General features: G+C 61.4%; 1 protein-coding gene across 4 annotated transcripts in view; it reads right to left on the bottom strand.

Moving 5' to 3' along the window:
• Positions 1-26196, bottom strand: part of ZFYVE28 (zinc finger FYVE-type containing 28) — a 99064-nt gene that overhangs the window by 46803 nt on the left and 26065 nt on the right. For 3 of the 4 annotated variants that reach the window (XR_003912422.1, XM_029949469.1, XM_029949480.1), the window contains exon 1: positions 4745-4824. The gene's annotated coding sequence lies outside the window, so the exon portion shown is untranslated. Of the gene's footprint in view, positions 1-4744; positions 4886-26196 lie in introns of those variants that run through there. The other variant, XM_029949471.1, reaches the window with a different exon arrangement.

Here is a 26196-nt window from a genome sequence, read left to right as displayed (position 1 = left end):
CTCTCTCTCTCTCTCTCCCTCTCCCTGCCCCTCCCTTGCTCTCTCTCTCTCTCCCTCTCCCTGCCCCTCCCTTGCTCACTCTCTCTCTCCCTCTCCCTGCCCCTCCCTTGCTCTCTCTCTCTCTCTCAAAAATAAATAATAAGCATAAAAAGAAAAGATCTCAAAGTGGCTTATCACTCAAGACCTAAAAGAAAGAAAGAAGGTGACAGAAAAAAATCTTTGAAGGAATTATGGCCGGCTTTTGTCCAAGTTAATGACCAACAGTAAACTCAAGGTCCAAGAAGTTCAAAGAACTCAAAGCACAGGGAACATGAAGGAAGCTGCACCAATCACAGCAGAATAAAATTGGTTGAAACCAGTAAGAAGAGAAAGCTGCTCACACAGTAGGAGGAAAGGATGCTACGCACACAGAACCGAGCCTCGGGTGGCCCGGGCTCCTCACGGAGAACAGGCCAAGGAAGAAGGCACCAGAACACGTCTTTGGGCACCGAAAAGCCAGGGGCCCCCGACGCCCGCCCCGCCTGCCGGGCGGAAGGCCGTGACGGCCAGCACCGGGCCCGCTGGCGAAACCGCACGCTCTGCCGGACGCTGGCGTGCCGCCCGAGGCGGCCTTGGTGAGCAGCTGCTCTCTTCCACACAGACGGGTGGACCAAGCACAGCCCCACCCGCTTCACAACAGAGCAAAGTTGGAGACACGACTTCAGACGCAGGATAAATCTGCCGCCCTAATCAGGACCGTGTGGAACTGTCCCGAAGACGGACAGATCAAGGGAACAGAACAGACAGCCCGAAAGAGGCCCACACGTATCTGGGTGCCGATCGTCCGTACAGGAAGCACGGTCTGCTCGGCGGGGAAAGGAGCGGCTTCTCAGCACACGGCTCTGGCACGCCGAGCATTCATGCGCGAAAATAAAAAAACAGTGTGCACCCCTCACACCATGTCCTGTTACGTCAAGGTGGAGTGTAGTCCTGAAACCACAGAAATTCTCAAGGAAAACACGGTGCGGGGTGGGGAGGGGCAATCTGATGGCCCTGGGCCAGGGGAAGACTTCTTAGAGAGCATGCCAGAGCATGGACAAGAAGGAAAATGGATACTGGCCTTTCTCAAAATCTAAAACCTACATCCTTCACAAAACTGGGCAGAGAAAGAGAGAACAAGCCACAGCCGGTGAGAAGATAATCAAACATCACAATCTGACGCGGGCTGCTGTCAGGAATATATAAAGAACGCTCAACGGTCGGTATGGAAACAATGCAATCGCGGCAGAGAGGGTGCCGTGAGGAGCCCCCCGGCCTCGCTCCGCCCTGGGGATCCGGCCACACATGCACCCAGGCGCAGCACACAGCGGGCAGGAGGCTGGGGTCTGCAGGAAGGGCGCTCCAGAGACCCCTCTCCCCCCGAGAACCCACCCCTGCCATGGCGGGCACCAGCACCTTGCGGCACAGGGAGGTTCCGGGGTGCCCCTCGCCAGGTGCGGTGATGACCACAGGGACACCGCAGACTCACAGCCCAGAGCTGCCGCAAGGAGCACGCGTCCCACTGTGACCCCATTAACTAGCTACACTTGGGTACCAGGTCTGTTAGCACACTTTGCCATTTAATTTCCTTCACTGAAGCATCTAAAATTATACTCCCTTGACACCCAAAAGTTACGGTGTGACTGAGGGAAAACAGGTCGGCAACAGAACCCAGCCCAGAGCAGCACCAAGCAATCCAGACGTGACTGGGGGCCGCGGTGAGAGCGCCACACCCGGGGCTCCAGCCACGGCCTTCACTCTCTCCGCCTGGAGGCTGGGCGCCTGGGGCCTCCCTGTGGGCAGGCTGGTTTCCCGCGGAGACCACCCTCCCGGTGCGGACGGCCGTCCCTCCCAGGGGCCTGACACAGTCGTGCCTCTGCTGTCTGTGTCCCACTCTCCTCTTCTTACGAGGACACTGGTCAGACTGGATCGGGACTCACCCGTACGACTTCACGTCCCCTTAATCATGTCTTTGAAGCCTAGGGGTGAGGACTTGAACGCATGAATGCGGGGGCCCAACTCAGCCATCACGCAATCCTGGATTCATTTCATCCTACGGTGCCGTGATTTTTAATCCTCTACGGTTTCTGAGCCAAACAAGAGAACCCAGACCAATGTCATCTGAAATCCATCTGCACACTCACATGTGCCCGGCTCACAGTTTTCATGAACTGGAACGTCATGTAGGTGAAAACCTGACTCAGCCTCCTTCTCCAGTCAGAGCCAGCGAGGCGGAACTGCAAGGGGGTCCTGGGCCTTCTCCCCGACACCGATCTCAGCCCCACCCCTGCTGCCTCGGCCCCGCCTCCCCCCATGGGCAGCCCTCGGAGAGCCGGGCCCACAAACACGGCCCACACGCTTCTCACGGTATCACTCTTGTAAGAAGAAAAAAGGAGGCTACTGGGTTTACTTTTAATGTTTTTTTTTAATGCTTATTGATTTTTGAGAAGGAGGGAGACAGAGCACAAGTGGGGGAGGGGCAGAGAGGGAGACACAGAATCCGAAGCAGGCTCCAGGCTCTGAGCTGTCAGCACAGAGCCCGATGCGGGGCTCGAACCCACAAACCGGGAAATCATGAGCTGAGTGACCTCAGTCAGATGCTCAACCGCCGGAGCCACCCAGGTGCTTCAAGGCCACTGGTTTTGGAGCATCCCCTCTGTACCCGGCATTTCCCTGGAGACTTTATGTGACACCCCATTATGGGTCAGAAAAGTTCAAGACACTACACACCACAGGAGGTTCCTGGGGGGTTAAGTGCCGGACTTCGGTTCAGGTCATGATCTCAGTCTGTGGGTTCGAGCCCCCAGTCGGGCTCTGTGCTGACAGCTGGAGCTGCTTCCGATTCTGTGTCTCCTTCTCTCTCTGACCCTCCCCCTCTCATGCTCTGTCTCTCTCTGTATCAAAAATAAATAAAACATTAAAAAAATTAAAAAAAAAAAAGAAATGACAAACACTTTCCAACCTAAATGCCCACGCTCTGTCGAAATCCGCGCTGGCAGGAGCCCTCACACAACCCACGGGGCCCCAGTAAGCGGCCAGTTAAGTCTGTTACTGCGATGAGTCTTCATAAGATCGTGGAGCGTGCAGAAGGCACCATTAACCCCTCCTTCGGGGGGCGGGGGCAGAGCGCACAGCCGGACCCACGATTTCTCCCTGGGCTGGTCTGGGTGCGGGAGCTCCGCCAGCAGGCCCTCCCAGAGCCCCCCGCTGAGTGACCAGCACAGCCCCTGTGTCTCACTCGCTCACGCTGGCGTCGTGTCTGCGCGGTCACCTTCCTCCGGGGCACCTTCCTCCCCGGGGGGGTCTGCGGTTGGGCCGGGCCAGGGAGGGGAGCCTGCAGGACCAGCAGCTGGCCAGAGCCCTGCTCTGCGTCTCTACTGCGCCCCCTGGCGGGCGAGACCCCACACGTGTTGTCACAACGCTGCCTGGATCCAAGACGACCCACCTGACGCCCCCACCTCCACCCCGGAGAGGACGCTGGCAGCTGGCGCCTGTTTCCTCTGGACTCAGTCCCCCTCTCCCCCACGTGCTGATCTTGCTTTGTTTTCACTGGGACTAAATCCCCGCCGCAAGCAGGACTCTGTGCCGCGTCCTGTGTGTCCTCCTAGTGAGTCCTAGAACCTGGGCTGGTCCTGGGCCCTGACCCGGGAGTCTCAAAGAGGAGGAAGAGGTTTCAAGATGCTCCTGCTGCTGCAGGAGCGCAAGATCCTTTTAGCTTCGTGTGACTTCTTTCTCGAAGAACACTGCCTTGCCCACACCTAATCCCCGAGCGGGATTCCGCTCTGCTGTCCCCCCGCAAGGCTCTGCAGAGCACCCTCTGCAGCTGCCACCCATCAGGTCAAGGTGTGTAACTTGCATCGGACAGGCCCGAGCAGGTCAGGGACAGACAGTCCACTGCAGGGGGGTGGGGCAGTGCAGGAGGGGTGCAGGCAGGGGAGCTAGAGACAGACCTCCTAGCTGCACGGTCTGGGTGCTGCAGGCGCGAGGAGGGACACTCTCTGGAGGGAGAAGGGAGCATCAGTGGCCCGGCAAGTCCAGAGACCCCCTCGGCCCTCCCGTCCCCTAGGAGAGGGGAGGGGCTCCTGGTCGTTCCAGGGCCGGCCAGGACCTGCCTGTGAGAACCAAAACCCTCATCTAACTGCCCTGATGCCTAAAACACACAGTGGGACACCGTCTTCCTCGAAACCCCCCACCCCATCCTGCCCTCCCTGGGATCTGGGAAGCACACCCCAGCCCCCCTCCCAGGGCACAGAGGATCCAGTAAGACGTGCGGGCAGAATGCACCAAGAACGTTCTAGAACTTTGTGAAAGACCCTTCCTGTCACTCTACGGAACTGAACCACGCCTCATGCACTCACACTGGTCGTGGCTAACTTGGAGGACCTTTCTGGTGTCGCTCCCCAGCTGGCTCTGAACTGTGCAACTCGGCGAGAGTCCGAGCCTGGCCCGCAGCCTGGCCCCTCTCCTCCGCCAGCTGCTCCCTGGCTAAGACCCTGCTGGCTCCTGCTCACCCGCCTCCCCCTACATCTGCTCAGCAAGGGTGCCCTGCGCAACCCGCACTTGGCGCCTGGCTCTCTTCCCCACACTGTCCTGCTGGGGGGCATGCGTCCCGCAGGCCCGGTGCGCCCAGCACGGCGGCCAGGCCAGCCTGAGATGCGCTCACGGGGTGTGAGCAGGTGACAGGCCCGGCCCCCCACGCGGGCCCCCGGGCCGCAGGCCCGCTCACCTGGCAGGAGCGGAACTGGCTGACGAGCAGCGTGCAGCGTTGTGGGTCCTTCCGCCCGTCCAGGCTGTCCAGCTCGGCGGCCACCTGGTTCAGCTCCTCGTCCGCATAGTAGAACTGGGCGAGCAGCTGCGGGTCCGACCTCTGCAGGGGAGAGAGGCGTGAGCAGGAGCCTCGCTGTTCCGGGCCCGACGCCCCTGCGGGATCTTCCCGAGGATCCGGACCTGACGCCCGTCCTGACTCCCTCTGCATTTCGGCCCACTTCTCCGAAGGCCGTGGCTGCAGGGCCCAGGGGACAGCGTCCCTGCAGGGAAGCCGGACGTCAGGGCCCAAAGCTCCCCGCGGTGGGAAGACTCCCAGACAAGGGGCTCGGGGAGGGCGGGCTGTGGGGTCAGAGGGAGAATAGACTGTAATCTTGTTCCGGCCTCAGATGATAAAACCCTAAAGACCCAGGGCGTGAGCTCGGCAAAGAGTGAAAAACCCTGAAGGGGCCCAGTAACTACGTCTTTTGCTGTAACTTCAACCCCCAGTCTGCACAAGGGGTTTTGTTTCTAAAACGAGAGGACAGTGGCAGCCGGTGAAGGCCGCGGGCCAGGCTAGTAACGCATCACCGTCTCCTCAAGGGAAGCCTGACGGGCGGTGCTTAGTAAGTGTTGCCGTCCTGAATCTGTCCTCTAGAATCTTCTCAGCCCTCAGCCCGGCTTCCATCCCCCAGAAAATGGCGGTGCTCAGTGATAGGAGGCCCTTTTCTCCCACGCCTGCTCCCCTGAAGGGCCTGCCGGCTGCCCTGCCTGTCCCGCTCCGCCCGGGCCCTGCCGGCCTCCTCCCTCCCCACACCGGCCTCGGGGCCTCTGCAGCCCGCTCCGGCCGGAGGCAGGAAGGATCTGGGCTTCCAGGATCAGGAGGAACCCAGAGCCAATGGGATGGCACCCTCGGGGATACTTCTAGAAGTGGCGGTGTTCACGATCGTGCGGAGAAAGAGGAGAGGGAGAGACCGCCAGCCAGGCAGGCGTTCAAAGGTGCTGGGAAGTCACGTGCACGTGCACACACACTCGAAACACGGGGCTGACACAATCCACCCTTGGTTCTGCTGGAGCTGACACATGGCTGTGTCTGCGGCCTGTGTTAAATGCAGAACTTACTTTCCTGACCTCGGTGTCACTTTTACTCCCGTCTCAGGTCCTCTCGGCGCCGGCCCCCACCCACTCCCCTGCGCAGCCCATTGGTGCCTTTTCCTTGGTTCAGGGGTCTGGGCCCTTCAGCGCCTGACTCAGCTCTCGAGCTGGCCCCCGGGGAGCCCCCATATGAGGCACAGCAGACCCGTGGGTGGGTGCCCAGCTGCGGTGCCTGCCCGGGGAGGGGGGGGCGCGGTGCCCGGCTGCGGTGCCTGCCCGGGGAGGGGGGAGGAGGCCTTCCGGGGCTTTTCCAAGAGAATCGAGGAGACAAGAGCCTCTTCTCACACACACTCACCCAGTGATGCTTCCCGAGCACCCCCTGCCCCGGGTGTGGGGTCGGGGGGCATGACCTGGGATGAGACAGACCCAGACCCCCGCCTACTGGGACCCCTGGATCTCACACCCTCTCTGGCCCCTGAAGCCAGAGTGTCCCCCTCGGTGGGCTCAGCTGACTTGCTGGGTTCCTGTCACTCCCGGGAGGGTGTGACCAGTGTCCCCTCTGTGATGAAACAGGAACAGGACTGGGCTCCGGGGGCTGGTCAGTACTTTTGTGCCTCTTTCCTGTTCCACTGACCGGTGCTGTGGAAAGTGACATTCAGAAGACGTCAGGAGGCCCTTCCCCTATGGGCCTGGAGCCCCAGGGAGCGGTGGCGTGGCGGGCAGGGGCTGGGGGCACTCTGAGGCCTCAGGGCTGCTGACTTTCAGATGAGGCCCTGAGGCCTTGCTCTTTGCTTCCCAAAGTCCCACAGTTGTGGCCCAGCTCGCCCGGGAGCTGCCAGCTCCCCCTGCCGTGGTCCTGGGTCCCCGAGCCTCATCCAGGAAGGGTGGGGAGTGCCTCAAACAGTACCTTGATACCAGTTACACAGGGGCCACCCCTTCCTGGAGAGGGCGCTGTGGCAAGGGGCTGAGGCCACCACCAGCCAATGACATGTGCCCGCTGGCCACCTCTGCTCAGGACACGATGCCCACTGGCCCAGCACAGACCGGGACTGAATTCAGGACACTGGATAGTGACACCTTCAGGAAGCCAGGCCTCTGCTCTGAGTAAGAGGGCCCGATGCACGGGCCCACGCCCGAAAGCATCTAGAAAATAACTCCGAAGCAGCCTTTGCGCTGACACTAAAAACGTCACCACACGTAAGCAGACCTTGAATCCAAATATTCACACTGACGGCCCTGGTGCGAGCTAGGCCGGTGGAGGGAGTGACCACGGAGGGTCCAGGAATGCCTGACGGTGGCCACGGGGCCAGCTGTCTGGAAGACAAGGCACCGCACAGCCCCTCACACGCCCCCACTGAGCCGGCCATCCCCTCCCTGCACCGGGGAGGGGGCGGAGCCTCAAGAGGGTCTTCCGAGTAGCCCTCAGCTCATGCACATGCACACACACACCTTCCTCTGTGTGCTGGAGAGAGTGACAAACAAGCACCGTGTGTTGATGCAGAACTCTGTGTGTGTGTGTGCATGTGCACGAGCACATGCGTGTGCAGGGTGTGTCTGTGTGCGTGGGTGTGTGCATGTCTGCGTGTTGGCGTGTGCACACGTGTGTCTATGTGTATGAGCATGTGTGTCTCCATGTGTGCATATCTGTGTGTGTGCACGCATGTCTGTGTGTGTGTGTGTGTGTGTGTGTGTGTGTGTGTGTGTGTGGTGTGTGTGTGGGGCGCGCATGTGTCTGTGGCACAGGGAAGGGAACAGCAGTGCCCAGGACTTGGCACGCCCCCGGAGTTCCGTGGCTCTAGGCCGCCCCGCGCCCGGGCCCCCCCCCCCCCCCGCCTGGCGGCTGTGGCAGGATCTGCTCTTGGAAATGATGCGCAGAGACGAGGCTCTTGGCCGCACTTCACCTCGACTCCATGAACTCCATTAGAACCAGACCTACAGACGGGCTGTGCGTCAGCAAAGAGAGAGCTGCAAACACAGACACACACGTGCAGCAGAAGAGCAGTACTCAGAAAACTTTTTTAAAGTTAGTGATTACCTGTACGTTACTGAAACTCTAAAAGCCTATGCTATTTGGAAACTGTTCGTGCCCTGAGCCAGCTTTCCAGCCCCTGAGGACTGGCATCGTCCACAGAAGCAGCAGATGCCCGCTGCGTGTCCCAGGAGGAGATCCGTGCTGGCGCCTGAGCCAGACCCGCCCGCAGACCCAGGCGCTGCAGGGGTCCCAGGAAGTGAACACAACCTACAAAATTCCATTTGTGCGGATGAACAGAGTCCAGAGGAGAAAGGACAATGCTCCGCCTCCGAGTCTGAGGCTGCGGAGTCTGACGTAACACCGGTGGGCTCCGTGCCGCCCGCCACAGACGTCGGGTCCACCAGGAGGGCAGGGTCACCTGCAAGTCCACTCGCAGTGGGGGACTCGTGGATGGAAGCGTGGATGTTCGGGGACATAAGTTGTCTTTCTCTCTTGGATTTGGATCATCTAGCCTTATTCTATAAAGTTTTAAAATTAACTTTTGTTTGAAAGAGACAGAGAGAGCGAATGGGGGAGGGACAGAGAGAGAGAATCCCAAGCAGACTCTGCAGTTTGGAGCCCAATGGAAGGCTTGGAGCCTGATGTGGGGCTCGAACTCACAAATCATGAGATCATCGCCTGAGCTGAAACAAGAGTCGGAGGCTTAACCGACTGAGCCACCCAGGTGCCTCTAAAGTTAAATTTTAAATTACACTTTCAGAAATGCCTAAGAAAATCGCACAACAAAGAGAACCAACTGCTATATAAAAGAACTCAGAAAAAAAAGAATCACCCTATTTTGAAATAAAAATTGTAAAAGAGTAATTTAGAGCTCAGGAGGAATGTGTTTTCTGGCACACTGCGTCCATACTTCCTCAAAATCGGTTCCGGGCAGCGTGTTTTCGCGGTTGCGAGCAGAGGAAACGAGCTCGCGGCGAAGGCGTCCGGCCCGGAGTCTCCGTGACTGTGCGAACAGGTCCCACCAAAGGCGGTGGCAAAACCACGCAGCCAAGAAGACTAAGTCGAAGTGCAAACTGGACCGATCCAGCACGAAGTCTGTAAGGCTGATGAAATTATTCGTCCATTCAGAAGCTGCTCTGCGGTATGGGAGGGGGCGCAGGATGCAGGGGGGCGGTGACTCAGGCCTTGCCCCCGGGTGCCCTGCTGGGCTGGGGCAGAAGAGCCGTGGGAGCAGGAGCTCCCCCACCCCCAGCCCTGCGCACAGCACCCGGATGAAAAGATTGAAGCTCGTGAGGAAAAGGAACGGCCAAGGTGGCCCCGAGGGACAGGATGGAGCCCAAAGTTGGCTCAGGGCTCGCACGAAGGACCCTCGGGCTCCTCGAGGGAAAGACCAGGAAGGGGTGAAGTGTGATGAGGGCTCCTTTCCCGCTCTCTGCTTCCCAGGTCAGAAGGGAGCACTGCAGCGGGAGGGCCTCCGAGGACGCCCTGCCTGCCCTGGGCTGCAGCCGCACAGCCCCAGCCAAGCTGCACGGCGCAGCGAAGAGGAGGCAGATGGCCAGACAGGTGGGCAGGGCAGATGGCAGGACAAGGAGGCCGGGCCAGACCAGAAAGGACCAGTCCCCCGCACTGCCCGGGGATAGAGCACAGCCCAGGTGGCGTGTGGGAGCCCCCGCCCCAGGACAGGAGCTGGGCTCCCAATGCTTGCTGGCTCGTTCCCAAGACAGACCACTGCATGTGCCCCCCACCATCCCAACACTCAGAAGAAGAGAGCCTTCCAGAGCTCAGTGGACCCCAGGTAGGCATCCGCTGGCCAGAGTCCAGGTCGCTCGGGAATGAGGGCTGATCCTGCCTTAGCCCAGCTTTCCAGTAAACCCTCAGATCCCCCACCGCAACAGCAGAAATCCAAGAACATTGCAAAGAAGCCAGAGAAAAGCCTCAAGCCGTGGCACTCTGAATTTGACTGCTCCCCCCGCCACCAGTGGTGCCCCCACCCAGCCGGCCGATCTGTAGTTGCTGAGCCCAGGAGAGGCTGCCCAGACCACAGTGGGCTGGCAAGGAAGCCCACTGACCACCGGACCCCCAGGCCGGGACCCCTCGCTGCCTCCAGGCCCTGACCCAGGCCCTCCTGCGGGCCTGCGCCGCCCTCTGTCCCCACCAACGGCTGGCGTACTTGGGCAGCCATGACTCATGCCCCAAAGTGGGCCTGTCTACATCAGTACAGCCGGGCTGCCTGGCCCCCAAACACCAGCCACCCTTCAGCAGATCTGGTGCCCCAAGTAGGCACAGGCTTCTGTTGTCACAAGGCAGCAGCCCTGCCATCCGGCCCACGGGTGGTGGCGGGAGGCTGGTTACTCCTGTGCCCATCCCCCCACCCCACTCAACCGCCTGCCGTCTCTGCCCAGGGGCTGCAGAGAGCACAGTCACGGGAGGGAGTGTCAGGGACTTTGCCGTGCCACCCTCCCCCCCAACTGCCAGCAGCTCCTGCTGCCTGCCCCTCCCACCTGGCTCTCTCTCAGGACTCGGGGACCTGCCCTCCCTGAGGGCTCCCGGCCCCGGTGGCACATCGCCATCCCGTGGTTTAGGTGCTGGTGGCCAGGGCGTGGTGCAGGTCAACCAGGGAGAAAAGCGTCCAGAGCTGTGCGGACGTCACCCACTGCCATAACCCGACACCCCTCAGGAGGGGAGGGCTGGTCCCCAGCAGTGCAGGGGGGACCCGGGCTTGCCGTGAGGCCTGGATCGGTCCACCCAGGATCACGTACCCAAGGCAGAGCCCCAGCCGTCCCTCTGCCTCCTGAGGAAAGGATGCCCTTTTTCCGTAACTCGGTCTCCCTGCTGGCTCCTGCTGGGCCTGAGGGAAGAGCAGCACAGCCGCGTCCGGGCTGCCACCACGTGTCCCTGCACACAGCTGGTGCACGCCCCCGGGCCGGGCTCAGCGACTCAGGGTCCGGGCACACATGCCCACAGGGGGCCAGCCTGAACACACACCACATGTCAACTCTGAACGCCCTGGGCACATCCGTCGGCCCAGCCTGGGCGGCAGCCAGAAAGTCACCGCGCAGCCCGCCCAGGACAGGCACCAGCGGACGGTCAGCGACCTGGAGCCACAGGTGGCCCGTGTCCCCTGCGTGGGGGCCAGCCCGGCCGCTGTGAGCTGCCCACCTCCAGGGCACGGCCCTCGGTGGCGACACAGCCAGATGCTTGCCCAGAAGAGACCGATGACGCTCAGTTCACCTGAGTGAGAATTTTATGTCTGCGGCAGGCAACTGAGGCAGCCGCTCTGACACTGTGTCCCGAGCGCCAAGGGGCCCCACAGCACGGGCGAGAGTGTGCGGCCTGGACGGCGGGACGGACCAGCTTCAGAATCTGTGAGGACACGTGCTGGGCTTAGGCCCAGGTGCGCTGCAGCTTCTCACCCGCTCCGTCACTTACTGGACGGTGACCCCAGGCACGGCATTCACCCACATCTCAGTTTATCATTTGCAAAATGGGCTTAATGCACTCAGAGTACCTGGCAAGTGCCCAGGGCACAGCAGACACCGGGTAGAGTCCCAACCTACGGATCAGTCACTGTCAGTAAAAGCACCTGCAGTGGAAGCAATCAAAGGTGATGAGAAACAAGCCAAGATGACATCACTGCTGATGGTGTTGTTCCCTGAACGTGGCCGGCGGCACCCACAGGACAGCGCCGTCCCCCAAACGGCCCATCACGATGACGCCCGATGCTCACCAACAGAGCCGCGTCGGGAACCTCAACGCCCAGGAGGCAGTGAGGACCTACAGCCAGGGTGGGAGAGACCCCCACAACCAGCGCACCTGGTCCCCACACCGCACCGCATGCCCAATGCCAGGGTGTCTTTCTGAGCCTTCACAGGACATGAGAGGTGGGGCACCGGGACTCTGCGTCCGCCCCCTTTCCCTCCGTATGTTTTCAAGGACGGTCCACGTTGTGGCGCGTGTCAGTGCGTTAGTCCTCTTTACGGCCGAACAGTGTCCCCGTGGGGACGGACATTTTGTCGATGGAGCCCCTCACCAGCTGGTGGACACGTGGACCGTGCCCACCTTGGGGCAATGCTGAATGACAGATGCCGCTACGCACGGGTGTCTGTGTGGACGTCAGCTTCCCGCTTCTCCTGGGCGTGGATCTGGAAGGGGTCCTGGTCCCAGTCCCGGGGTCCCTGTGTATGAAACTGCTGAAGGCCCCGTCAGGTGGCTTTCCAAAGGGGCGGCACCATTTTGTGCCCAAACAGCCATGGTGTTTGGGGTCCCCGTCGGCGCCTGTGCGACTCGGGCTTCAATTCCGCCGTCCCGGGGGTGGTGAGGCGCCACCTCTGCGCCCCTGGCCAGTGAGGGTGCTGAGCTCCTTCCTTGCGCCTGCTGGCCCTTTGCCAGGCTCCTCTGCGCTGTGCTGCCTCACAGGGACCTCCTCCTGCATGTGCCTCAGAGGAGCTAAGGTGGTCACGCGCTCGGGTCCGCCCAGACCTGCCTCCCACGGCCACGTAAGTGCACGGTCCAGACCAGGCCTCTGTCTGGGGACCCGGGTCCCTCTGCCACAGCCAAAGCCACAGGCGGGTGTGGCCTGGGCAACATGGACATGCTCACTTGCTGCAAAGGGAGTCCTCAGGGTGAGGCAAAGGTGCCCCCGTCACCGGCCCTGGCACCCCAGAAATGCCTCCCACTGCCTGCAGCGGGCTGAGCGGGCGCCCCTCAAAGTCCATGCAGAGGCTAGGAATGTGATTTTCTTGGGAAAAGGGGCTTTGTAGATGGAAAAAATGTAGGCTTTTGGGATGAGAGCAGTGTGTGTGAGGGTGTGTGAGAGTCTGTGTGCAGAGGAGTGTGGGTGTGCACAGCAGTGTGTGCCTGTGTGAATGTGCAAAACTGTGTGTACAGAGTTGTGTGAGCGTGCATAGCAATGTGTGCGTGAGTGTGCATAGCAGTGAGTGCACAGAGCAGTGTGTGCCTGTGTGTGTGTACAGAGCTGTGTATGAGCGTGCAGAGCAGTGAGTGTGCAGAGCAGTGTGTGCAGAACAGTGTGTGCCTTGTGAGTGTGAGTGTGCAGAGCAGTGTGAGTGTGCAGAGCAGTGTGTGCATGTATGTGAGTGTGAGTGTGCAGAGCAGCCGTTTCTGTAACAGTGAAAACCCCGGCATGAGCCGCAGGTCCTCCATCAGGAGCGGGCCGCACGGGTCTCCCTTGGCAACACGAGGAAAGGGCTCCACGAACCTCCGTGTGCCCAGGCTGAGCAGATTGCCCACTACACAGACCACACCTGATGACGGAAGGCAGACCAGGGGCTGCCCGGGGACGGAGGTGACTCCACCCTCTTGGTCTCCTGTCAACCCAGGAAGCCTCGAGGACAAGATTGTAGCTCAGGGAAGCCGAGGTGAGGGGCTGCGGGGCCTCCCTGGGGTCGGTGGTGGGGTGCAAAGGGCCAACCTGGGAGCCCAGGGAGAACGCTGGGCATTGAGGCCCAGAGGGCACCGTGAGGCACCTGGGGTCCTGGCACCCCCTGCTAGGGACGCCCCAGGCTCGGGCCCAGAGGAGGGCAAGCCCGAGTCTGTTACAAGCCACCGGGTCAGCACCAGGGCCCCGCTCGCCCAGAATGCTCCTGGGGGTGCGTCCGTGGATCCCACCCCAGCTGAAGCCCTCAGTGAACCCACCCTGAGGCCTGGAGGTGAGACCCCAGCGGACCCCAGCGCCCAGCCCCCAGACCCCTCCTAGGGGGACATCGAGGAAGGAGAGCTGGCGACCGTGCTGTGGTGACCTGGCCTGTGTGCAGAAGGCCGCCACGGTGGGCGTGGGCTACAGGGACAGGACTGTCATGAATGGTTCATTTACTGTCACGCGTTCACGTGACCCGGGGGGACTCTCTGGGGTGCAGAGACCTCAGGCTGGGGAGGGCGGCTGCGAGAGGAGCTGACGGGAGGCGGTTCCCTCATGTGACTCAGGAGGCGCTGACTCCCTCGCACCCCCGCCCCCACCGCGTGCTGCCCGACCTGCCCCCGCCCTCCACCTGACGCACCCCAGCCCGCTCTGGGCCCGCAGAGCTTGCCCACAGCGCCCCGCTGATGCCCGGGCCAGCCCCTCTCGCCAGGCTGCAGCACCCACACCGCCTCACACCCGCAGGGTCCAGCCTCCGGGCCTTCGCCCCCCATCTCCCCTCCGTTCCCCCATCCCCCCAGGCTCTCTCCTCCATCCGGAACATGGCTGGATTATGGGAGGCCTCCAGCCCCTCGGGCTGAAAGCACGGTGCGGGAGGGGAGGGGGCAGCACAGGACACGTGGGGAGGCCGGCCCGGCCTGGACTCTGCAAGTACCCCAACGAGGAGGCCGCAGTGGCCTCCAGCGGCCTCTCCTCCCCCGGAAAGGCTGGCGGCAAATGTTTCAGGGCTGCCCTGATTGGGCAAGTCAAGTACCTGGGGCTGATCTCCGGAGGGGTAAGGGGTGGTACCAATCTGGACCGAGGCCGACACACAGTCCCAAAAGCCTGCCCTCCCGAAGCTTCTCCCCAAGGCTGACCCGCCCAGCAGCCTGGACCAGGACCCATCCCAGCACCCCCAGCCCGCCCCCGGCCAGCCCTAGCAGCCTGGGCACCTGGAGGGCACTGCCCTGGGTCCATGGGCAGCAAGAGGAGGCCAAAACCACAGCACAGCGACAGAAGACCCCCTTGGTGCTGGCGCTCAGGGCTCCCTCCCGCTGGGGGCCGTGCCTCCCTCTTCTCAACGACCCAGCACAACGACAGAAGGCTGGGGGACGGCCGCCCAGCAGCCTGGCCAACTGCCCACAGGTGAGCCAGAAACTCCTGCTTATGTGAACCCTTCTTAGAGAGCGGCCTTGCCTTGATGGAGCAAATCGAATACAAACTGATTTTTTAAATATTATTTTTGATCGTAAGAAGTACAGAAATTCTGAAAACTGTAAACAGAAAAGTAAACATCTCCCAGAACCCAAACCCAAACCTCCTGGTCTTCTGCCCACGTGAACCCGGGAGCATAAGGAACCCTCAGTCCGCCCACTGGCCCCAAGCAGGGCTTCTCAACCCTGCAGAGCGGGGAGCGCCCTCCGGCACGTGACGGTGGGACGCCAGGTCCCCGCAGGGCCCCGCAGAGCCGCGGGTGTGGCTGTGCCTGCTTGGACCCAGAGCGCTCTGGCAGCGGCACCCTGGGCCCCTCAGAGGTCTTCAAGAGTGCTTATTCCGAGTGGCAAAATACAGCGCTTTTACTTTAAAATCGTGATACACGCACAGTCGCTATGTGAGTCTGTCTTGTCCGTAGGTTCAGCCCCTCCACTCTGGAAAGCGCCATGGGGACACTGAGTGCAATTACACAGAAAACCAGAGCTTGTGCAGAGATCTCTCCAAAAACGTGTGTCTCCAGTTAACTGTGGGGTCAGAGCCTGTGAGGATGCGGGTCAGGGCCTGTGTCAGGGCCTGTGAGAACACGGGTCAGGGCCTGTGAGGATGTGGGTCAGGGCCTGTGAGGACGCGGGTCAGGGCCTGGGGTCAGGGCCTGTGAGGACACGGGTCAGGGCCTGTGTCAGGGCCTGTGAGAACACGGGTCAGGGCCTGTGAGGATGTGGGTCAGGGCCTGGGGTCAGGGCCTGTGAGGACGCGGGTCAGGGCCTGGGGTCAGGGCCTGTGAGGACACCAGTCAGGGCCTGTGTCAGGGCCTGTGAGGATGCGGGTCACGGCCTGTGCTTCCCAGCAGATCCCTGTGTGCTCAGAGGGAAACGTGCTCCAAGTATCCACGGCACAAACCTAAACTTCAGAACACATCCACATAAACCCACACGGCGGACTCAGTGGCCTCGACCGGGGAGTGGGCGCAGAGAGGCCCCAATCCCCCCAGAAGGATTCTGAGCCTCCGGAACAGAATTCTCCAGGGAAATGTCTGTCTTTCTCTGTGGCCTATGAAATGCAGTTCCAAGTGCCTTCACAGCTCGCCCCCGCATGAGGCTGTGCAGGTGCGGCAGCATGAGCTGGGTGCTGCCCACTTCGCCCAGGGCTCCGGACCCGCGTCCCTGTCCCCCTGCGGCAGGCTGACGAGGCCACGTGGCTCTCCTGAAGCTTTGAGGACGAGGGCTTTCTCTCATCCCAACTGCCCGTTTTATAGGAAAATGTTAAATTAAGTCATTCCTACTCACGTCAAGCAACTCTCTCAAATAGGGCGGTAAATCCTAAGAAGGCCCAAATCACATGGGCCAGTCACCTTGGGGACTCCCAGGGGACCCGCCCGGCTCTCCCCCAAGCTGGAGAGCATGTGCCCCACCCTCTGAACCCCACATGACGCCATGGCTTGGTGGCCATGAGTACCGATCTGCCCTGGGGGTGAGACACGACCCCAGGCTGGGTGCAGGCGGCACCGCAACACCAAACCTTCAAATCCTCCACGGAACAAAGTGACTAAAATTACACAGCGTGAGCCCTTGGGCACAGGGCTGTGCCACCATCACCTGCTGCCCAGGCAGAGGACAGCCGGGAGCCCCTCCCTCCGCTCCTGCCGTCCAGGTCCCTGCCCTCCACAGGACGACACGGGGCTGGTGAGCCCCTGAACGGGGCCAGTCGGAGTTGAGACGTGCCGTCAGTGTGAGCAACAGGCCACCGTCACAGACGTTAGCGAGGGTACAGGCCTCCTAGTCTGCAGGCTGATTACATGTTGAGACAGTAGCATCGTAGATCTGTTCGTTTAAGTAAAATGTATTATTGGAATTAATCTTGTTTATTTTTATTGCATATTTTTTAATGTTTATTTTTGAGAGAGAGAGAGAGACAGAATGCGAGCAGATGCAGCGAGGGACACACAGAATCAGAAGCAGGTTCCAGGCTCCGAGCTGTCAGCACAGAGCCCGACGCGGGGCTCAAACTCTGGAACCGTGAGATGGTGACCTGAGCGGAAGTCGGAGGCTTAGCTGAGCCCCCCAGTCTCCCCTGCCATATACTTCATGTGACTACTCGGGAAGTTTCAATTACATACAAGTTTGCACCTGAGGCTGTGTCGTTTCTCTGGAGAACAGCACTTGATTTCTTACGTGATGGATGCCTACTGACACTTGTCGGCATTTTACCGATTCCCAGGCTCGATGCTGATTCTTCTCTCCCTCCGGCTTCCCTGCGAGCGCTTCTCTCCTCGCCGTGCGTGTGATAACCAGTCTGACCGGGTCGCTCCCGGTGGGCCTGGACACGGCTCCGTCTGCCCCTGGGGGGCGTCCCCCTGGGGATGGAGCTCTGGGCTGTGGTCACTGCTCCGGGGGCCGCCGGAGACGTCTGCCAGGCCTTCCGCTTTCCTTACAGCTACGCCGTCTTTTCTTCGTTCTGGTTTCTCACCTCCACGGGCTGCACCTGTGCCTTGTGTCTCCGGGGACGCCGTCTGGTTTATCCTGCTCCGAACCCGTCTGCCTTCACCGAGGACCCTCGTCTTCCCTCCACTCGAGGAAATTCCCGGCTGCTGTTTCTCCACGTGTGGCTTTCCCCTCGTTCGCTCTGCTCCATGCTCTTCCCCGACTCCCGGGAGGCCCTTACTGGACGCTCTGAGGGCGCGCCCCCCCTCGCCCACAGGGAGCCCAGTACGCGTCCTCGGGAAGCACCACGCACACCCGTTGCCCCGCTTTCCCAGACGGACGCTACACCCCGATCTGTGTGGCTGCAGGCTGGTGTGTGCCATCACCCGGGAGGTCCGAGACGGCAGGGATGGCACCCACGTGCCCCCACTCTACCCCCGCACCTGGGCACACCCCTGCGGCACCCACCCCAGCTCCCACAGCCGCCTCGTCACCCGGCTCCGTGCCCTCATTCGACCCCGTGCCCTGGGGCCGGCCACAGCAGCCACCTTCTAGAGCTCACACTCGACACCCACCTATCCCCGGAGCTCCCATTCAAGCCACAGATTCTGATGCTTCCAGAAGAAATAGCAGAGACAAGCGGAAGCCAAGCCAATTAACCGTAGGGTTTGCCCAGCCTCCCCCACATCACCCTGACACCCCACGGGTGGGAGCCGGGAGCCACTGCTGGGGTCTCTGAGCAGAGGGCTCTCCCTGCACGGGGCGGGTCTGCACTTGGTCAGCGGTGGACTCTGGGGCTTCCTGGGATGGTGCCCAGGGGAGCAGACGGTCACCACAACCCGGGCGCCCCCCCCCGGCTGCTGGGCCATCCCACAAGGAGAGGCGTGGGATGTGGGCTGCTTGAGTGGCAGGCACCCCAAATCCCCCCGTCCTGCCGCGTGCCGCTGGTCAGGGGGCACCTCTGTGCGGGGACTGCTCCAGGCACGGCCTCCGAGGACCAAGGACCAGCCACCCCGCGGCTCCCAGCGGCCTCGCCTACCACAAACAGGAAACCCCAGAAACCCAGACTCTATCCAGATTGGGGGGGCCCACAAGGATTCTCAGCCCTGAGGCGCCCCCCCCAGGCCTCTCCTCCCACCCGACCAAGAAAACCCAAGCCGTCGGACACACTCTTGAGCGAAAGTCCACACAGCCCCAGGGGCTGGGCCGCCAGCCCATGACACCTGCTGACGCGGCAGCTCGTGGCCCCCACGTGGCCCCCGACCCGACTGCCCACGTCACGTCTCCTCGCGGGCGGACACGCAGGCCCACGGCTCCTCGGCCTCCTGGGTGTCCATCCATTTTCGTCACGTGATTTTATCTGCACGGAGTATATTTTTATGCCCTAACGTCTCTGTGGATCACCTATCACACACTTCTGTAATAATAAATAGATAAACAGAATTTTATTTCTTTTTAACGTTTATTTTAATTTTTTAGAGCGAGACTGCAAGCAGAGGAGCAGCAGAGAGACAGGGAAAGAGAGAGAATCCCAAGCAGGCTCCCAGGTGACAGCAGAGAGCCCGACACGGGGCTCAAACCCAGGGACTGTGAGATCATGACCTGAGTTGATGTCAGAAGATCAACCGACTGAGTCACCCAGGGGCCCCTATAAACAGAATTTTAAAACCTTTCCTGGGACACCTGGGGGGCTCAATCGGTTGGGCGTCTGACTCTGGCTCAGGTCCTGATCTCGTGTTCTGTGGGTTCAGCCCCGCCTCGGGCGCTGTGCTGACCGCTCAGAGCCTGGAGCCTGCTTCGGGTTGTGTCTCCCTCTCTCTGTCCCTCCCCTGCTTGTGCTCTCTCAGAAGTAAATGAGTAAACAATTAAAATATTTTTAAAATAAATAAATAAATAAAACCCTTCCTGTGACTGTGAGACTGAGCGCTAGAAGTTTCTTTCAGATTGAGTTATCGCAACAGCGCCGGCACACAGTCGGTCCACACGGCACAGGCACAGGACAGTCTTGGTGAACAGCCGTCCCGCCGCCAAGTTCCCTGAGGACGGCTTCGGCTCCGCCCCCTCCGCACCAGCTCACTCAGGGCCACACGGGCTGGCTCCTCGTCCTTAATCGTGTGCGACCCCCGAGCACCCGCGCTCACGCGGAGTCCGCAGGGGTGGCCGGGGCAGCTTCGAGGGACAAGCCGAGCATGTTCTCAGGATCAAGATCAGCCTTCACGTACGTCCTGCAGTCAGGTGGCCGCCCCTCCGTCTCCCTGGCATCAGAGGAGGGGAGACCCCTGGGCCGGGGGCTTCGTCACCCGTTCTCGGGATCTCCGCGTCTGCCGTCACCGGGAGGGAGCCCACGGACCCGCAGGAAGGGGTGAAGGACGGTCCCTCCTTTCACACAGGGACACGGGGATGGACAGGGCGAGGCCGGCACACGGGAGATCATCCCTGGCTTCCCTCTCGGAATCCGCACCCAGAGCTCCTCGTGGGGCCGGCCCGCAGGGGCGCTGGGGGTGGAGGACAAGCCGGCAAACAAGTCAGCTGCATGGAGCCCTGCTCTCCTCGGACTCTGAGGAGCTGCCACAAGGAACTTTCTGGAAGGAATCCCCTTTACCAGAGAAGAGGAAGCTGGTTTTGTAGAACCAAACGCTGGCAGCAAGAGCGGGAGGCGGGCAGGGACAGAGGCGGCGCGGCCCCAGGTCACCCCGGAGCAGCAGGTGGCCCGGCCTGGGAGCCCAGCAGAACGGCCCGCACCGGAGAGGCCGCAGGGCCGCCAGACAAGCAAGATCAAGACTCGTGAACAAATGAATGGCCGAATCAACTTTAGAGGAAAAAACTAACTCAACAGACACAAAGGCGACAGAGACCCCTCACTCACCTGGAGGGTTTGGCGCGGCGCCCGCCAGTGTGCACCTACTCCATGCCAATTAGAGCGTGACACCTGCCAGTATGCACCTACTCCGCGCCAGAGCCAGCAGCAGCCCTCCTCCCAGCGGCAGCTGCGGGGTCTGGTCCCAGAATCGCCGACCCCTCAGGGGTCTGTCCTTTGCGTCCTGAACGCTGGCAGACTCGGCCTCACAGCCTCGCCAAAGTCGTCCAGGCCTGGCTGCCACCCTGCCCGGCCCAGAGGGACGCACAGATGCGCCGTCACAGCTGCGGGGGTCCCCTGAGGACACACGTCAGGCCCCCACGCACAGCAGCACTGAGATGATGTCAGCAAACACAGACCCTGGCCTCTGGGGGCAGCTGGCGGCGAGGAGGTGGGCTGGGACGAGAAGCAGGGGTGCGAGGCCCCCCTCCGGAGGGTGTGAGCCCTGAGCACCGCCGCCCGCAGCCACGTGTCTCTGGAGAGTGGCCCCGCCTTTGTCGCGGGGGAGCTTGGCTCTGCCTCAGAGCTCTGACAGCCCCTGACGGGTCCTGCCCAGCGTGATGGAGAAATGCCTGAGGCCCCGCCAACACTGTTCCTGATTCTCACAGATAGGACACGGGATTGGGTAAAATTATCTTCAAAAACACAGGAAACCATGGGGGCGCCTGGGGGGCTCCGTCGGCTGAGCGTCTGACTTCGGCTCGGGTCATGATCTCACGGTTCGTGGGCTCTGTGCTGACAGCCTGGGGCCTGGAGCTGCTTCCGATTCTGGGTCTCCCTCTCTCTCTGCCCCTCCCCTTGCTCGAACTCACTCTCTCTCTCTCTCTCAAAAAATTAACATTAAAAAAAATTTTAACACACAGGAAACTACAGAGATTAGAACTGTCCATGATGAGCCCCACCAGGCACACGACGGTGGCGTTCTAAGCACATGCTATGTACATGCTATCTACGGATTTTTAATAAAAATTGGGCCATACTTCCCACTGTTTCTTTTCTTTAACATTTATTTATTTATTTTTGGGAGAGCACTCACGTGTGTGAGCAAGCAGGGGAGGGGCAGGGAGAGAGGGAGAGAGAGGACCCCAAGCAGGCTCCACTGACAGCACACAGAGCCCAACACGGGCTCGAACGCAGGGACCGTGAGATCATGACCTCAGCTGGGGGTCGGGAGTCGGCCGCTGTCTCACCGGCTCCGGGGCCGCACGCGCGCTGTGCCTGGACGGCGTCGCTGAGCACCAGCACTGCTGTTCCAACCTCCCTCCCCACTCACGAGCTTCCAGAGGCGGGGCCGTGCCGGTGCTGTGCCACCAGGAACAAAACCGCACAAACCACCTCGATCCTGTCCCTCCTTGCATTTCCTCAGAGCGCACCCCCAGCAGCAGAGTCAGAAGAAGAGTGGAAGCAAGTCTCTCCTCTTACCTGTTCCAAATTCAGGGTTCCCAAGGGCTCTCGAGCAGGCCGAGCAGGGCCTGCGTCCCCACACCCGGACGACCCCGCACATCATGGCTGTGTCAAGCACCAACCGAGGGAAAACAAATCACAAGAGAACCTAAGACGCAGGGGCTGCGACACTGCGCGGAGGTGGCACTCGTGACAGGACCAGGGTACGCAGGGGCCCAGGCTGCAGGGACAGCGGCAGGCGGTGCAGTCACGGGGAGGACTCGGAGGGGAAGCTGGGGACATGACAGACCCGGACGGGGGGCACTGAGGCCCTGGCCCCCTCCCCGCCAGCCCCGGCCAGAAGCCCATGTAGGAGCCTGGGGCGCGGTCAGGGCGGGCCAGCACCCCGCCCGAGCGGGAAGGGCCAGGGGTGGACGGTCCGTGGGCACAGGTGATATTCCGTGTCTTGTCTCCTACTCCTCTGACGTTGGTGAGGCTGAACGTGCTCCTCACTTGTTCACCAGTCTCTAGTTTCCTTTACTAATCCCTGCCTGTGTCTACAAGGGTCTGTACTGGACCCTACACCCATTCTCCCCTTCTTCCCGGAGCAAAGCACTCCAGTTTCATCTGCTCATGAGGGTCCCTGGAGTTGAAACCACACTTCCCAGCCTCCCTGGCAGTTAGACGTGGCCTTGAGACTCAGCTCTGGCCAGTGGGACACAGGATGGGAGGAGCCCGCCTTCCCCCTCCTCCCTCCTGGTGGCTAGAATGCAGGTACATGTGTGGCCCCCAGTCGTCCTGTGGTTCAGGAAATGTAAGTCATAGGCCGGCCCGGGGGCCACCACGGGGCCACCCCTGCCTGGGCGCCCTCACCCTGGGTCTGTGTGCCACCGACCCCACCCTGACGGAGGCCTCGTCCGCCCTTCCCTGCAGAGACCCTCCTTCTCTGAGGGATCTGTGATCGGGTGTGGCAGCATTGCTCACTGTGCATTTTGTCGTGTTAAAAGACATAAACATTAAAATAAGTGAACACACTAAAAAAACCACCACAAATATAAAATTCACCATGGTCACTGTTTCTGTGTCCAGCTCAGTGGCATCAGGCACATTCACAGTGCCGTGCAGCCGTCCCCACCCTCCAGCCCCAGGACGCCCCCCTTGTGAGTCTGAAACTCCCAACACCCATTGAACACCAGCTCCCCGACTCCCCCGCCCCCAGGCTCTGGCCCCACCACCCACCTTCTGTCCCTGTGACCTGAGTCCTCCACGGGCCTCCGGAGTGGAGTCGTCCGGTGCGTGGCCCCCGTGACTTATTTCCCTGAGCACAGGGTCCTCCGGGCTCATCCGTGGGTGGCAGGTGGCAGTGTTGGAGGGAGGAGCGCTCCGTCGTGTTGGGTGGCCGTGTTTTCTCACCCACTGGTTGGCAACGGGCCCCGGGCTCCCATGCACCTCCCAGCTGCCGGGAGCGGTGCCGCTGGGACCGGGCGCCCTGCCCTCGGCTCCCCTGCGGTCGCGGCCAGGCCCGACGTGGGCTTCCCGGACCGGAGGGGTCTCTATGGGACTTTCTGGGGAACCGCCAGTTTGCACGGCGGCCGCACCATGTCACGTCCCCGCCGGCGGTGCCCGGGCTCCCGGTTCCCCGCGTCCTCGCCACGGCCTGTGACGTCTGCGGCTCGGAGGGCCGTCTTCCCGGGCGTGAGGTGCTGTGACAGCTTTTACATGTTTCTGAAGCCAACACACCACCTGCTGTCCTTTCACCAATACTCCCCCCTTCGCCACCCGTCTCACAATTCCCGGGGGGCCCCAGCCACGGGGAAGCCATCCCGTCCGTGCGGGTCTCCGTGGCTGCCCCTCCCCTGCCCCAGGTCTTCTGGCCGGCCCGCAGTCTCAGAGGCCTCCCTCCTGTGGGGTCGGCGTGGCTGCGCACACTCCCTTCCTGCTGCCCCTCCCATGGTCACACGGTCACACGTCTCCTTCCCAGGAGCTCGGCGGCGACCTGATCGCGTCTCTCTTCCAAACAGGTAAGTGTTGATTTGAGATGTGTAGATGAGACGCTGGACCATCGATGACAGACAGGATGGGCCCGAGAGGTTTTTTAAACTTTTTTTTTCTTTTTACCTTTCTTTATTTTTGAAAGAGAGAGAGACAGAGCACAAGTGGGGCAGGGGCAGAGAGAGAGGGAGACGCAGAATCGGAAGCAGGCTCCAGGCTCTGAGCTGTCAGCGCAGAGCCCGACGTGGGGCTCAGACTCACAAACGGTGAGATCATGACCTGAGCCGAGGTCGGACGCTCCACCAACGGAGCCCCCCGGCGCCCCAGGGCAGGTCTGACTTGCGACGCTCTCCTGCCCAGTGTTCGGGGTCGGCATAGCAAACCTAGACAGGAAACCCTGACGTGCCCACCACGTGGCACGGCACCAGATCTCACCTTGACTCCACCGACCACTGCAGCAGAAATGGCAGGTCCCAGGGGCCAGGCCAGGCCCAGGGGCTGCAGGCTCCGAGTTCGGCAACAATGTGGTGCCCCGCAGTGCCAGGATCACCCGTGGCCCTGACCTGGCAAGGACCCAGCCCTCCGTTACTGGGGACAGAGGGGGTGCCCACCAGCTGCAGCTGAGCTCTCCCAACAGGGACGTGGCCTCTGACCTCCTGCCTCCCTAAGGACACACTGCTCCCCGCATCGCCCCACAAACAAAGGGCCCCCAGCTCCTTGCTCACGAGGGCCCCCCCTCTGGCTCCTCAGGAAGGAGTCAGGACCCGGCTGTCGGAGGGTCTCAAGCTTGCAAAGGGGGCTTTGGGGTCTCTGCAACAGATGTACGATGCGCCCCATAAACACTGTGTAGGGGGCGTTCTCACCCCTGGCCGGAGCCAGCAGGGAGTGGCTCCCCGTGTGTTCCTGACCCCACATGTCTATTTCTGCCCCTCCAACCTCCTCCAAGAGGCCATGCCCACCTCACCACGTGCTCCCAGTCCATCACGCTGTCCTCCAACGACCCTGGGGGACCCGATCTGTCCTCCAGAGCAGCTGCCCGGGGTCCAGTCCTATCTGAATAGAAACTGAAGCCACAGGTCTCTGGGGAGCTTACAAGTCCTCGCTGGCCACCAGCCAGTTCCTGGTGCATCTGGAGGACACAGCTGTCCACTAGTGGGAAAGGCTGGACGTTTACACAGCATGCAGGGACCCAGAAGGCTCTGTGATGGAGGGCATCTACACAGCATGCAGGGACCCAGAAGGCTCTGTGATGGAGGATATCTACACAGCATGCAGGGACCCAGAAGGCTCTGTGATGGAGGATGTCTACACAGCATGCAGGGACCCGGGAAGGCTCTGTGATGCAGGGTGTCTACACAGCATGCAGGGACCCAGGAAGGCTCTCTGATGGAGGACGTGTACACAGGATGCAGGGACCCAGAAGGCTCTCTGACGGAGGGCATCTACACAGGATGCAGGGACCCGGGAAGGCTCTCTGATGGAGGGCGTCTACACAGGATGCAGGGACCTGGAAGGCTCTCTTCGGAGTGGACAGGAGGGACTGCAAAGCTCTGCCCACCTGCAGGAGGAGGTTGGCCCCACCTCCTGGAACCTTCGCCCACGCTGACCTGTGAGTCCCCCCCATACATGCACTGACACTCCCCCATTTCCCCTGGGGCGGCTCTCCCCCCAAAGCCTTCCTATTGCTTTGGCCTCCTCCCCAGTCTGCCCCCCCCGGCCCACCCCTCCCCCATGGCCCTTGTCTTTCCCCCTCCCCAGCCTTGGGTCTCCCCTCACCTCTCCCATCTGCTTTCCTGTCCTAATGCCTGCCCCGGACCTGCCCCCGGACCTGCCCCAGGCTCACGGGGGAGGGGCATGCCAGGATCTGGGCATTGGTCAGGGTAGGCTGGTCACCTCCAGAGGAGCACCCAGACTCAGGGAGCACAGGCAGCGCTGGGTTCTGGCCGCTGTGCAAGGGTCCTGGGGCCGGAGGCTGCACGCTTGGGCGGGCTGGCCCCGAGGCCCCGCTGACAGGGCTGCCACATCACCCGGCCCCAGGACTCCTCAGGACAGGACGCTGGGGGCTCTGGCTTCCCAGAGACTCCGGAGGAGGAAGGACACCCCTCGGCCACTGTCAGGTGGGCACAGCAGGCTCCCTGGGTCTGAGCTGTCCCCTGCAAGGCCTCGTCCCAGGGGCAAGGCTGAGACAGGACGTGTGAGCCCCCGGCAAGCCCCGCCTGCTTTACCGCACAGGCCCCTCCCACAAATTCTCTTCAAAGCCTGAGTGTAAATTTTAGACATCAAGACATAAAAACTGGCAATTATGACCATATTAAACATGGATCCAATCAGGAGAGGCAAATTAGAAGCTTTTAAAATGTGCCCCTGAAGGTCCCTCCTAACGCCCACAGGAGCACAATGACTCGGGGACTCACTCACATGCCAGCGAGGCGGCCCTCGCGCTCCTTGGAGAGCTGGGCCGGCGGCAGGGCCTTAGCCCCGAGCCCTCAGACCTACCCAGCGGCCTCCTTCCTGCTCAGGGGACGCCTGGAGTTTATTCAGAGAAACACGCTCCGGGAAATACGCAACGAGGCGGGACTGCGTTTATCCGAAGGTCTCAGAGCTCCAGGCCCAGGGGTCCCATCGAGAGCAGCCCTCGAGGACAGGGACCAGACCACCCTGACCACACACACACACACACACACACACACACACACACACACACACACACACACACACACACACACACACACACACACACACACACACACACACACCTGGTGGGAAGCGGAGAACAGGGAGCTGGATGCTTTCACTCAAAACAGGGAAGCGACCTATCATGTGAAACTATGTACAGAGGGCAAAGGAGAGGTCCTGCCAGGTTTGG

Source organism: Suricata suricatta, chromosome 1 (genome assembly GCF_006229205.1).
Source record: "Suricata suricatta isolate VVHF042 chromosome 1, meerkat_22Aug2017_6uvM2_HiC, whole genome shotgun sequence".
NCBI lineage: Eukaryota > Metazoa > Chordata > Mammalia > Carnivora > Herpestidae > Suricata > Suricata suricatta.
The sequence above is the reverse complement of the archived record's forward strand: the minus strand, read 5'-3'. Positions and strand labels throughout refer to the sequence as shown.